Source organism: Cherax quadricarinatus, chromosome 26, assembly GCF_038502225.1.
Source record: "Cherax quadricarinatus isolate ZL_2023a chromosome 26, ASM3850222v1, whole genome shotgun sequence".
Classification (NCBI taxonomy): Eukaryota; Metazoa; Arthropoda; class Malacostraca; order Decapoda; family Parastacidae; genus Cherax; species Cherax quadricarinatus.
Genome location: NC_091317.1, coordinates 36,717,313 through 36,732,265, shown reverse-complemented (window position 1 = coordinate 36,732,265; position 14,953 = coordinate 36,717,313).

The window sequence follows — 14,953 nt, the reverse complement described above, 5'->3', positions numbered from 1 at the left end:
TCCTTGACCCTCGTGCAGTCAACACTCAATAGTCTTTAAACTCAATAAACCAACTAACCAACCAAATACTTACAAGGTTATTCAAGGTGTATGCACCAAAAAGTATTATTTTATTGCTTGCGTGAACGTGAGCTGCAGTTATGTTGACAGTAAGGTCAACATAGCTGCCAGCATTAAATACATCACCAAACAGAAACACCACTAACATAACTCATCTATTGCACCATGTATCAACTAGGTCAAACATCCAAACACTTCCACAAATTAATTTCAAACACTATCCTACAGGCAGAAAAGATAGTCTTAATAAGAACATAAGAAAGAAGGAACACTGCAGCAGGCCTACTGACCCATGCGAGGCAGGTCCAAGTCACCTCTCGGCTTAAACCAATGACGCACCTGGTCAGGTCAGATCACATCACTGAAGGAAGGAGCATGGCATCAGACCTATTAGCTCAAGCTAGTCAGGTCCAACTCACACCAACCTGCACCCACTCATGTGTTTTTCCAACCTATTTTTAAAACTACACAACGTCTTAGCTTCTATGACGGCCCTTAGGAGTTTGTTCCACTCATCCACAGCACTATTAAGAACATAAGAACGAAGGAACACTGCAGAAGGCCTACTGGCCCATGCGAGGCAGGTCCAAGTCTCCTACCGGCTTAAGCCAATGCACCCAACCTAGTCAGGTCAGGTCACATTGACTTAAGGGAGGAACACGGCAACCGACCTGGTAGCACAAGCTATCAGGTCCAACTCACACCCACCCACATCCACTCATGTATTTATCCAACCTATTTTTAAAGCTACACAACGTTCTGGCCTCTATAACTGTACTCGGGAGTTTGTTCCACTCATCCACAACTCTATTACCAAACCAGTACTTTCCTATATCCTTCCTGAATCTGAATTTTTCCAACTTAAAACCATTGCTGCGAGTCCTGTCTAGGCTAGATATTTTCAGCACATTATTTACATCCCCTTTATTTATTCCTGTCTTCCATTTATACACCTTAATCATATCCCCCCTAATTCTATGTCTTTCTAGAGAGTGCAGATTCAGGGCCCTTAGTCTATCCTCATAGGGAAGGAAATGGTATGGTGATACCGACAAGATGTGGAAAAAGACACTTATGTACAGTTCAGGACATTTATTAAAGGAAACGTTTCGCCACGAGTGGCTTCTTCAGTCCTAATACAGAGAAAACTAAGAAAACACACACATATATATGTGTGTTTTCTTAGTTTTCTCTGTATTAGGACTGAAGAAGCCACTCGTGGCGAAACGTTTCCTTTAATAAATGTCCTGAACTGTACATAAGTGTCTTTTTCCACACTCATAGGGAAGGTTTCTGATACATGGGATCAACTTTGTCATCCTCCTCTGTACATTTTCCAGAGAATTTATATCCATCCTGTAATACGATGACCAAAACTGTGCAGCATAATCTAAATGAGGCCTAACCAAGGATGTATAGAGTTGAAGAACAACCTGAGGACTCCTATTATTTATGCTTCTTGATATGAAGCCAAGGATTCTATTAGCTTTATTGCAAACACTTATGCACTTCCTGAATCTGAATTTTTCCAACTTGAAACCATTGCTGCGAGTCCTGTCTTGGCTAGATATTTTTAGCACGCTATTTGAAAGTTAAGACACATGTGCAACATCTGGATATCTTTATTGTAGACGTTTCGCCATCCAGTGGCGATAAAGCCACTGGGAGGCGAAACGTCTACAATAAAGATATCCAGATGTTGCACATGTGTCTTAACTTTCATATTGTCGGTATTTTATACCTTTCTTGCACAGCACGCTATTAACATTCCCCTTTATTTATACCTGTTTTCCATTTATACACCTCAATCATATCCCCCCTAATTCTACGTCTTTCTAGAGAGTGCAGATTCAGGGCCTCAGTCTATCCTCATAGGGAAGATTTGTGATACATGGGATCAACTTTGTCATCCTCCTTTGTACATTTTCCTGTGCATTTATATCCATTCTGTAATACAGTGGCCAGAACTGAGCAGCATAATCTAAATGAAGCCTAACAAAAGATATATAGAGTTGAAGAACATACTGAGGACTCCTATTATTTATGCTCCCTGATATGAAGCCAAGGATTCTGTTCACTTTATTGCGAACACTTATGCGCTGTTGTCTTGGTTTTAAATTACTCCTAGCCAGAACTCTCACATCTTTTTCGCAATAAGTAATATTAAGATATACATTACTTAGTTTATATGTGGCATGGTTATTTTCTTGTCCAATGTTTAGATTATTATTATTATTATAATCAAAAAGAAGCGCTAAGCCACAAGAGCTATACAGCGTCCAATGAAAGTTAAGACACATGTGCAACATCTGGATATCTTTATTGTAGACGTTTCGCCATCCAGTGGCTTCATCTTGTCGGTATTGTATACCAGTCTTGCACAACTTGTCAGGCACTGCAACATCATGGTATCTTGATTCAGAAGACATCTACATGACTTTCTTCAAGACTTCTACAACTAGCCCATCAATTTGGGAAGGACCTACTTCCACTGGGGAATCCCGCCTACCAGTGACTATGCCCTCGTCTGCTACACGTCTCTCTTCACTGACGCCTATATAAGCGCCAGTCTCCTTGCCTGTGCTTCAGAATCTCTACAACCACGGTGCTCTAAACACCACCTCCAAGGCCGAGGGACTGATTACCTCATCTTTTGTATATAGTTCTTCGTTTTTCTTACTATGTCCAAGAATTTGTATTGATAAAGCCACTGGATGGCGAAACGTCTACAATAAAGATAACCAGATGTTGCACAAGTGTCTTAACTTTCATCTTGTCGGTATTGTATACCAGTCTTGCACAGCGTCCAATGTTTAGAACCTTGAATTTGTCTATATTAAACACCATCTGCCACTTCTCAGACCACTGCATCAGTATATTCAAATGTATATTTGCATCAGTATATTCAAATGTTCTCATTAGAATGAATTAGGCGACCTGTTTTGATATCATCAGTAAACTTGCCTATGTCGCTATTTATTCCCTCATCAATGTCGTTTATATAAATTGTGAACAACAAAGGGCCTTACACTGACCCCTGTAGATCCCTACTCTGATTTCTCCCCATTTATGCAAACTCTCTGCTGCCTATTTGTCAGCCATGCCTCTACCCAGGAAAAAAATTCTCATCCTATTCCGTGTGCCTTAGTTTTCCTAAATAGCCTCCGATGTTGAACTCTATCAAAAGCCTTACTGAAATCCATATACACAATACCATATTCATTTTCATGATCTACCTCTTCAAATACCTTAGTGAAAAAAGTTAGTAAATTCGTAAGGCAGGAACGCCCCTTGTAAAAAACCGTTCTGAGATTCATTAATCAATTTATGCCTACGAATTGCCTCGGCAGTTATTAATTCCATTAATTTTCCCACTATGGAGGTAAGTCTTATTGGCCTATAGTTCGAAGCTAAGGACCTGTCCCCTGCTATGTAAATACGTATTACATTTGTTATTTGCCTGTGTAATTCACATTAACTCTCACAACCACTTCATCGGACGGCACACTACCAGTTGCGAAGAAATATGACACCCAGGAAAGATGCCTTAGATCTGCACTCATCCATATCTCCAACAACTTCTACCAAAGCAACGGTTTTTAAAGTATAGCCCAACCTCTGTCCAGAAAACATCAAGGACGTTAGCGATTCAGTGTGACCTGAGGCGCAATGCATCAGCTCTTTTCCTACCATTACTCACCTCCTTTACATGGTTTATCTGTTTGTGACTTGTTAAAGCCCACTACATGGACAAAACGTTTCCCTATTATCATTGTCATAATTATACCATTTATATAGAAAATCAAACAGTTTACAATGAGAATGTAGTTGTCATCGATTAGCCAGGAAATGTTTTTTGATTAGAAACTCGACAATGATCATGTAGTAATTTTTTCACTTTAGACTTTTGCAGTTTCTCGTTATTATTACTTTTCACCTTCTCGAAGAGAAAGACTGCGTAGTATAGCCTCCAGTGTAATTGCTTCAGAATTAGAGGAAGATATTCCGTTTCCCTCACATGAAGTGATCGTCGATAATGATTTATCCAGAAATATATTAAATGCTGATTCAGTTTTGTATGCCACTTCCAGACGCTGTAAATGCTCGAAAGAGGTTGGACTCTGAATTTGTTCCCACGGGTGTAATGAAGAGGATGTTGGTGCTCATAAGTGAATGGGTAAGGATGTATGTACTCCATCCAAGTCGGTGAAAGTGGCGGAGTACCGGCACTAACGTCCACTTCGTAAAATACAGCATTTGCTTCACATGCAATGTGTTCTCGACCTTCCTGCAGCCAGTGTTGTATCCATCTGAAGACGGTGGACACGCTGACGTCAGTCGCTCGAGCAATGGCACTGAAAGACATACCACAAGCTCGCATAAGCACAAAACTGGCTCGCTCACTTGCACTCGTTACTTGAAACTTGCGTCGGCGTCTCATTATAATACTCTGCGAAAATAAGACTGAAATAATAACTGGTAGTTTTAAGAAAATATACTGATTCTGCTATATTTTTTTGTTACAATTTCATGCAATGATCGTGTAGCCTTTTTCCTACGTCATTTTATAATGGGTAGTCTCTATTTACCATTGGAATAGACGTATACACATTTACTAAGTTGAATTAGCAGGCTGAGAGTTGTTATCCTCCGTCAGTTCAATTCCAGGGTCAGCAGTATCTAGTGTTTGTTGTTATCCCCTCCACTCTTCCCCAGGATGGCACTCATGTCAGTGAGTTAACACCCAGACACCTCTTTAAGGATAAGTGAACAGGAGAAGCAGATTTAAAATTTTCTGCTCCCGTTTCCACTCGTCATAAGATTGAACCCGGGTCCTTATATTGTGACAGAATGTTGCTACCACTAAGCTACGAGATGGAGTTAAAATAAGAAAATGGAGATAACTATTCTGGACAGGTCTAATTAAAATAGAAGTCATAAAGAACATGAGAGGGGTGAGAGAGAGAGAGAGAGAGAGAGAGAGAGAGAGAGAGAGAGAGAGAGAGAGAGAGAGAGAGAGACAGACAGACAGACAGACAGACAGACAGACAGACACAGACAGACACAGACAGACAGACAGAGAGAGAGAGACAGAGAGACAGAGAGAGAGAGAGAGAGAGAGAGAGAGAGAGAGAGAGAGAGAGAGAGAGAGAGAGAGAGAGAGAGAGAGAGAGAGAGAGAGAGAGAGAGAGAGAGATGCTATTCCGATGTCCACCATAACTATATTTGATAACCAATCTAAAGCGTATAACGTATAAACATATCCCATAATATTACATCATTTCTGTTTTCACTTTTCATATGAAGGTATTTCTTATTTAAATCATGACAAGCGGTTATAGTGATACCGTCACACTGTGGAAAAGTTCACTTGTTTATGGTTTTGAATGTTTATTAAAGAAAACGTTTTTCTACGATGATGAAACCACTCGTGGCAATACATTTTTTTAATAAGTATCCAGAACTGTACATGTATCATGCTGTACATGTATCATGGTGTTGTGAATAAGCCTCACTCTATAAAGTAACTCACATCGCGAGTAACACAATATCATAAAAATATCTCAGCTATTGCTACCTTTTTAATACTACAACATCTCTTGACATCTGAGAGTAAACTGAATGTTGGAGGTCATCAAAGAAAGTGGCAGTCTTCCAGAGGTATGATGTCAAGCAGAACTGTTGATTTCTCACGACAACAAATGCCACTGAAACACTCCTCAGCAGTTGTTCCCAGAGAGACAAAGCTGCACGTCTCAAGAACAGATGCGGACAATAATTTCTTATCAGTGTGTAGAGAACTTGAAGATTTAACTGCTTTTTCTTAATACTTGATTAAACAGTGATTATTCATTTTAAATAATGCAGTAAAGCAGGTCAACAAGCTTGGACTACCCGGTAGCAATACTGAATTATTTTCTTAAGCTGTTAATCACCCCCTGAGTGTCCAAGGTTAAATTTTTTTCGTACAGTTTATATTAAATAGAAAGATGTTAGTAATCAGGAAAACCAGTTAGCCGCCCGTGTCCTAGAAATGAGAGCAGGAGAGGAGACGAAGCTGTAATTAAGAGGGTCATCTGAGCTACGATATCATCACGCTTCTGGCAAGTCACCTTTCCTCAGTAGACTTTCAGTAAGTTATAAAACGAAATGAATGAAGTATATTTAGTCCTGTGGTTTCCAGAGAATGATATGTTTGAGTGAAAATCATAGAGAAGGATCTGTTTTCAGCAGTACCAGATACATGTTAACACTTTTCAGCATTTTGTGGAATTACCAAAGGTAAGATACGTCTAGTATCTTAACACACTTTGGTTCATAAGAATTAATTGTTCTCATTTAAGTCTTTTTCCCATAGAACTGCTCGATCCTCAAAACCAAATATTTTTTTGTGGTTGCACAACTGTAGCCTACAATTACTAACTGCAGAGGATATCTTTCAACTTTCAAGACCTCATTTGAGCAGACAAAATTATCAGTGGCAGTGGACTGGTGTTATAAGACTTACAGTACATAAACGAAGCGGATACCCTCTTCGTCAATATGTAACTTGGTTATGTCATCAATATTTCATTATTTGCACTGTAAGAACAAGTGAACTTTAACAGACATGGTAAGAAAGTCACGTGGAAACTGGAATAATATTCAGCCGACTGTTAATAATAAAATATAATATAAAATACAGCATATAAACAGCAAGCGTAACTGATAATGCTTATAAATAAAGAAACTTTATGATATACATTCGAAACTTAACAAATATGAGCACAAAGACAATATACAGAAGAAGCATTTATTGGGGGACCTCTCTCGGTGTATATTTTATCAAGCCATAACTTGATAAATCCCTACACTGGGAGACGTAGTTCCTATAATAGTTTGTTCTGAATATTGTCTTTATACCCATGCATAGTTAGGGTAAGTGCTGAGTTAATTGAAATAATTTTCTAACACTTGTAAAATCATTGTTAAGTTAAAGATCCTCATAATTTACCAAAAATGCGTAACTGTGGCCAGACATCAACTTTGCAGCAACCATAAACAAACAATGAAATTAACGCAGTGTTGTGTTTCTCGTGAAAATATGACTTAAAATTTTGGAACTGATATCACGTAATATAGAGTAATACAAAGGATGCAAAACAAGCAAAGGAGGAGTTGAATGAGCTATCATTCAACTCCCATTGTGGTTGTTTTGCATTTCAGTATAGATTAACGAGTAGGTTCACAATCTTAGGAGTTTTCCGTAATAGATTTCATTATGTTGTCACACACACATGGTCATTCTGTTATTATATTTAGTACTCGATCCTAGTTTCACATATTTTCCAGCAACTAATGGCCAAAAAATATCTGAAAACTCATCTATATAATATGCCTGTAAATTCTGAGTCATAATACATTATAAAAGGAAGACCTACTTATTCAGACTTATAAAAAATGTTATAATATATATGGGAATCTTACCTTGCTGCTGAAGCTAGAAAGATAAACTTGTATATGTTTGTGATTGAGAAGAAGCTTCTCACAGTGACACAGAGCTGAGAATCGATAACTACCAACTCAGCGAGAATCAGAAGAATGAGTCAAGCTGGACCCCGTCACTTCTTTTATCGGAGAACTGAGCTACATACTCGCAGCCTATTGGCTACCCTCAACCTAAGATGACTCTAGCGGCAGGTGATTGGTGCTAATCAACATGAAGTAACAGGTGATTGGTGCTTCCTAACAAGAGGCGAGGACGATGAAACGTAATTGTTTTGAGGTTCCCTTTACTGTAAACTGAAAATTACAAATATTATTGTACTTGATGCTCTGTAAAATTCTGTTTGTGCATAGGTCCGTATGCAACATACACACACATTTTATATATATATATATATATATATATATATATATATATATATATATATATATATATATATATATATATATATATATATATATATATATATATATAAACACTTATCTCTGGCTGAAGGAGACTCGAACCAACGAACCTTGGGACAAGGTACGCAGTGCTTTACCAATCTACCCACACCGGACAATACCTTGGCGTGTAGCTAGCGCTACACGTTTGATCCAAGGCAGCCAGCTTTCAGGGAGAAGGCTTACAGCTTTTCATCTCATCCGCTGCATGCATCAGCCTTCCTAGAGATATTAACAATACAAGGAATTCGCAAGAGCAGGCGAAATATACACAAACACTGATCTCTGGCTGAAGGAGACTCGAACCTACGAACCTTGGGACGAGGTACGCAGTGATTTACCAATCTACCCACACTGGACAATACTTTGGCGTGTAGCTAGAGCTACACGTTTGATCCAAGGCAGCCAGCTTTCAGGGAGAAGGCTTACAGCTTTTCATCTCATCCCCTGCATGTAGCGCTAGCTACATGCCAAGGTATTGTCCAGTGTGGGTAGATTGGAAAAGCACTGCGTACCTTGTTCCAAGGTTCGTAGGTTCGAGTCTCCTTCAGCCAGAGATAAGTGTTTGTGTATATCTCGCCTGCTCTTGCGAATTCCTTGCATTGATAATATCTCTAGGAAGGCTGATGCATGCAGGGGATGAGGTGAAAAGCTGTAAGCCTTCTCCCTGAAAGCTGGCTGCCTTGGATCAAACGTGTAGCGCTAGCTACACGCCAAGGTATTGTCCAGTGTGGGTAGATTGGTAAAGCACTGCGTACCTTGTCCCAAGGTTCGTAGGTTCGAGTCTCCTTCAGCCAGAGATCAGTGTTTGTGTATATTTCGCCTGCTCATGCGAATTCCTTGCATATATATATATATATATATATATATATATATATATATATATATATATATATATATATATATATATATATATATATATATATATGTCGTGCCGAATATGTAAAACTGGTCAATTAGCAAGAACTCATTTAAAATTAAGTCCTTTCTAAAATTTTCTCTTATACATTTAAAGATATATTTTTTTATTAATGATAATGTAAAAATTTTTAATTTTGCACCAAAAGAATCTTAGGAAACTTACCTAACCTTATTATAACAAGAGCAATTTATTTTCGCCTAACCTAACTAAATATATTTTAGATTTGCTTACAATAATTTAATACTAAACAAACACAGTGAAATATATTTTTTTCGTTAGGTTCAGAATGATTTTGGCGAAATTATTGCATTCACAAATTTTCACTTGTCCTGTATGGCAAGATGAGCGTTGCTATTTAAAAGATCGCAAGTTCTGCCTATTCGGCACGACACACACACACACACATATAAATACATATATATATATATATATATATATATATATATATATATATATATATATATATATATATATATATATATATATATATATATATATATATATATATATATATATATATATATATATATATATATATATATATATATATATATATATATATATATATATATATATATATATATATATATATATATATATATATATATATATATATATATATATATATATATATATAATATATATAATATATATAATATATATAGGTAGTAGGTTGGTAGACAGCAACCACCCAGGGAGGTACTACCGTCCTGCCAAGTGAGTGTAAAACGAAAGCCTGTAATTGTCTTACATGATGGTAGGATTGCTGGTGTCTTTTGTCTGTCTCATAAATATGCAAGATTACAGGTACGTCTTGCTACTTCTACTTACACTTAGGTCACACTACACATACATGTACACGTTTATTTATACACACTCATCTGAGTTTTCTTTGATTTTATCTTAATAGTTCTTGGTCTTATTACTTTTCCTTTTATATCCATGGGGAAGTGGAATAAGAATCTTTCCTCCGTAAGCCATGCGTGTTGTAAAAGTCAACTAAAATGCCGGGAACAATGGGCTAGTAACCCCTTTTCCTGTAAAGATTACTAAAAAGAATAAGAAGAAGAAAATTGTCAAAGTGGGAAGTCTGAATGTGCGTGGATGTTGTGCAAATGATAAGAAAGAGATGATTGTGGATGTTATGAATGAGAAGAAACTGGATGTCCTGGCTTTAAGTGAAACAAAGCTGAAGGGGGTGGGAGAGTTTCAATGGAGAGGAATAAATGGGATTAGGTCAGGGGTTTCAAATAGAGTTAGAGCTAAAGAAGGAGTAGCAATAATGTTGAAGGATAAGCTATGGCAGGAAAAGAGGGACTACAAATGTATAAATTCAAGGATTATGTGGAGTAAAATAAAGATTGGATGTGAAAAGTGGGTTATAGTAAGCGTGTATGCACCTGGAGAAGAGAGAAGTGTAGAGGAGAGAGAGAGATTCTGGGAAATGTTGAGTGAATGCGTGGGGAGTTTTGAATCAAGTGTGAGAGTAATGGTGGTTGGGGATTTCAATGCTAAAGTGGGTAAAAATGTTATGGAGGGAGTAGTAGGTAATTTTGGGGTGCCAGGGGTAAATGTAAATGGGGAGCCTTTAATTGAGCTATGTGTAGAAAGAAATTTGGTAATAAGTAATACATATTTTATGAAAAAGAGGATAAATAAATATACAAGGTATGATGTAGCACGTAATGAAAGTAGTTTGTTAGATTATGTATTGGTGGATAAAAGGTTGATGGGTAGGCTCCAGGATGTACATGTTTATAGAGGGGCAACTGATATATCGGATCATTATTTAGTTGTAGCTACAGTTAGAGTAAGAGGTAGATGGGAAAAGAGGAAGGTGGCAACAACAAGTAAGAGGGAGGTGAAAGTGTATAAACTAAGGGAGGAGGAAGTTCGGGCGAGATATAAGCGACTATTGGCAGAAAGGTGGGCTAGTGCAAAGATGAGTAGTGGGGGGGTTGAAGAGGGTTGGAATAGTTTTAAAAATGCAGTATTAGAATGTGGGGCAGAAGTTTGTGGTTATAGGAGGGTGGGGGCAGGAGGAAAGAGGAGTGATTGGTGGAATGATGAAGTAAAGGGTGTGATAAAAGAGAAAAAGGTAGCTTACGAGAGGTTTTTACAAAGCAGAAGTGTTATAAGAAGAGCAGAGTATATGGAGAGTAAAAGAAAGGTGAAGAGAGTGGTGAGAGAGTGCAAAAGGAGAGCAGATGAAAGAGTGGGAGAGGCACTGTCAAGAAATTTTAATGAAAATAAGAAAAAATTTTGGAGGGAGTTAAACAAGTTAAGAAAGCCTAGGGAAAGTATGGATTTGTCAGTTAAAAACAGAGTAGGGGAGTTAGTAGATGGGGAGAGGGAGGTATTAGGTAGATGGCGAGAATATTTTGAGGAACTTTTAAATGTTAAGGAAGAAAGGGAGGCGGTAATTTCATGCACTGGCCAGGGAGGTATACCATTTTTTAGGAGTGAAGAAGAGCAGAATGTAAGTGTGGTGGAGGTACGTGAGGCATTACGTAGAATGAAAGGGGGTAAAGCAGCTGGAACTGATGGGATCATGACAGAAATGTTAAAAGCAGGGGGGGATATAGTGTTGGAGTGGTTGGTACTTTTGTTTAATAAATGTATGAAAGAGGGGAAGGTACCTAGGGATTGGCGGAGAGCATGTATAGTCCCTTTATATAAAGGGAAAGGGGACAAAAGAGATTGTAAAAATTATAGAGGAATAAGTTTACTGAGTATACCAGGAAAAGTATACGGTAGGGTTATAATTGAAAGAATTAGAGGTAAGACAGAATGTAGAATTGCGGACGAGCAAGGAGGTTTCAGAGTGGGTAGGGGATGTGTAGATCAAGTGTTTACATTGAAGCATATATGTGAACAGTATTTAGATAAAGGTAGGGAAGTTTTTATTGCATTTATGGATTTAGAAAAGGCATATGATAGAGTGGATAGAGGAGCAATGTGGCAGATGTTGCAAGTATATGGAATAGGTGGTAAGTTACTAAATGCTGTAAAGAGCTTTTATGAGGATAGTGAGGCTCAGGTTAGGGTGTGTAGAAGAGAGGGAGAATACTTCCCGGTAAAAGTAGGTCTTAGACAGGGATGTGTAATGTCACCATGGTTGTTTAATATATTTATAGATGGGGTTGTAAAAGAAGTAAATGCTAGGGTGTTCGGGAGAGGGGTGGGATTAAATTATGGGGAATCAAATTTAAAATGGGAATTGACACAGTTACTTTTTGCTGATGATACTGTGCTTATGGGAGATTCTAAAGAAAAATTGCAAAGGTTAGTGGATGAGTTTGAGAATGTGTGTAAAGGTAGAAAGTTGAAAGTGAACATAGAAAAGAGTAAGGTGATGAGGGTATCAAATGATTTAGATAAAGAAAAATTGGATATCAAATTGGGGAGGAGGAGTATGGAAGAAGTGAATGTTTTCAGATACTTGGGAGTTGACGTGTCGGCGGATGGATTTATGAAGGATGAGGTTAATCATAGAATTGATGAGGGAAAAAAGGTGAGTGGTGCGTTGAGGTATATGTGGAGTCAAAAAACGTTATCTATGGAGGCAAAGAAGGGAATGTATGAAAGTATAGTAGTACCAACACTCTTATATGGATGTGAAGCTTGGGTGGTAAATGCAGCAGCGAGGAGACGGTTGGAGGCAGTGGAGATGTCCTGTCTAAGGGCAATGTGTGGTGTAAATATTATGCAGAAAATTCGGAGTGTGGAAATTAGGAGAAGGTGTGGAGTTAATAAAAGCATTAGTCAGAGGGCAGAAGAGGGGTTGTTGAGGTGGTTTGGTCATTTAGAGAGAATGGATCAAAGTAGAATGACATGGAAAGCATATAAATCTATAGGGGAAGGAAAGAGGGGTAGGGGTCGTCCTCGAAAGGGTTGGAAAGAGGGGGTAAAGGAGGTTTTGTGGGTGAGGGGCTTGGACTTCCAGCAAGCGTGCATGAGCGTGTTAGATAGGAGTGAATGGAGACGAATGATACTTGGGACCTGACGATCTGTTGGAGTGTGAGCAGGGTAATATTTAGTGAAGGGATTCAGGGAAACCGGTTATTTTCATATAGTCGGACTTGAGTCCTGGAAATGGGAAGTACAATGCCTGCACTTTAAAGGAGGGGTTTGGGATATTGGCAGTTTGGAGGGATATGTTGTGTATCTCTATACGTATATGCTTCTAAACTGTTATATTCTGAGCACCTCTGCAAAAGCAGTGATAATGTGTGAGTGTGGTGAAAGTGTTGAATGATGATGAAAGTATTTTCTTTTTGGGGATTTTCTTTCTTTTTTTTTTGGGTCACCCTGCCTCGGTGGGAGACGACCGACTTGTTGAAAAAAAAAAAAAAAAAAAAAAATTATATATATATATATATATATATATATATATATATATATATATATATATATATATATATATATATATATATATATATATATATATATATATATATATATATATATATATATATATTTAACATAAATTAAAATATATATATATATATTTTAAACGTTTGAGAGAAAATTGTAGAAAGGACTTCATTTTAAATGAATTCTTGCTAACTGACCAGTTTTACCTATTCGGTACAACATATATACTTATATATATATAATATTGCTATTCACAAGAAATACAGTGGAACCTCAGATTTCGAACATATCGCTTATCGAACTCTTCGAAAATAGAACCCTTTTCTCGAACAAACTTTGTCCCTATTATCGAATTCGCCACTATTTTCGAACTGCCGGGTACCGACCCTGTCCGGCAGCCCGCTCTGTCCTCGTCCCCACGCAGGCACCGTGAGCCAGTCTGGTTTTGTTTATGCTTGAGTAAACACTAACCTGCGCTCTCATTCAAACATTTTACGATTATTTCATTGTGTTTAGTGTTTGTGGGACTGTGAAATAAGCTGCAATGGGAGCAATGTAACTTGCTAGTGGTACACCTGTGGTAAAGAAAGTGAGAAACACCATAGATGTGAAGAAGGAAACAATACAGAAGTGGAATAATATCCAAGTGGAATGATGTCCAAATGTTTGTGGAGAAGTACCACCCTGTCAAGCTGAAACAAGCCATCTTTGCAACAAGTTCAGTGACAGAACAATTTCCCATTTTAGGGAAATCTTAAAGAGGCACCAGAAACAGAGGACTGTTGACAGTTATTTTGTGAGACAGGGGTCCAGTGACTCTCAAGCTGGTTCTAGTGGCATTAAAAGACGGAGAACGGAAGTAACCCCAGAGAGGGCTTTGATACCCGAAGTCCTCATGGAGGGGATTCTCCTTCCAAACACTAACCCCAACTCCCTCTCTCCTCCTCCCTATCTTCCAGATGCCATCACCAATCTTCAATAAAGGTAAGTAAAATGTTATTTCATATGTTTATTTAAATTTATTGATACATAATTGAACACTATATTTGTTGTATGTAAAACTATAATTAATCTCTATAAGATGTATTTTTTTGTGAATATTTTTGGGTTTCAGGAACGGATTAATTGTATTTCCATTATTTCTTACGAGAAATATTGCTTCGCTTTTCAGATTTTTCGAATTTAGAACTAATTCCTGGAACAGATTAAGTTCGATATTTGAGGTTCCGCTGTATTTTTGGGTTGTCTAAAACACTGAGACGTGAAAAGTGAAAACCCTCGTCTAATTAGAATCGGCCGAAATGCATTGATCTTCAGTATTGTTCTAAGTAATTAGTTCTTTTACATTTGTTTTCCAAATACTAAAATTTTTGATTACCCAAAGGTTGCTGAAAGATAGTGCCTCGTTGACAGTGATCTTGGTGGGAACATGATCACACACAGTGGAGTTGGGTTCTTCAGCTATCAACCACTGAAAGAACAACCCAGCCTCCGTCATCGACATCATCCTGAGAGTTAATTTTTACATTAACATTAATGAAAAAAATATATCTTTAAACGTATAAGAGAAAATTTTAGAAAGGACTTAATTTTAAATGAGTTCTTGCTAATTGACCAGTTTTACATATTCGGCACGACATATATATATATACATATATATATATA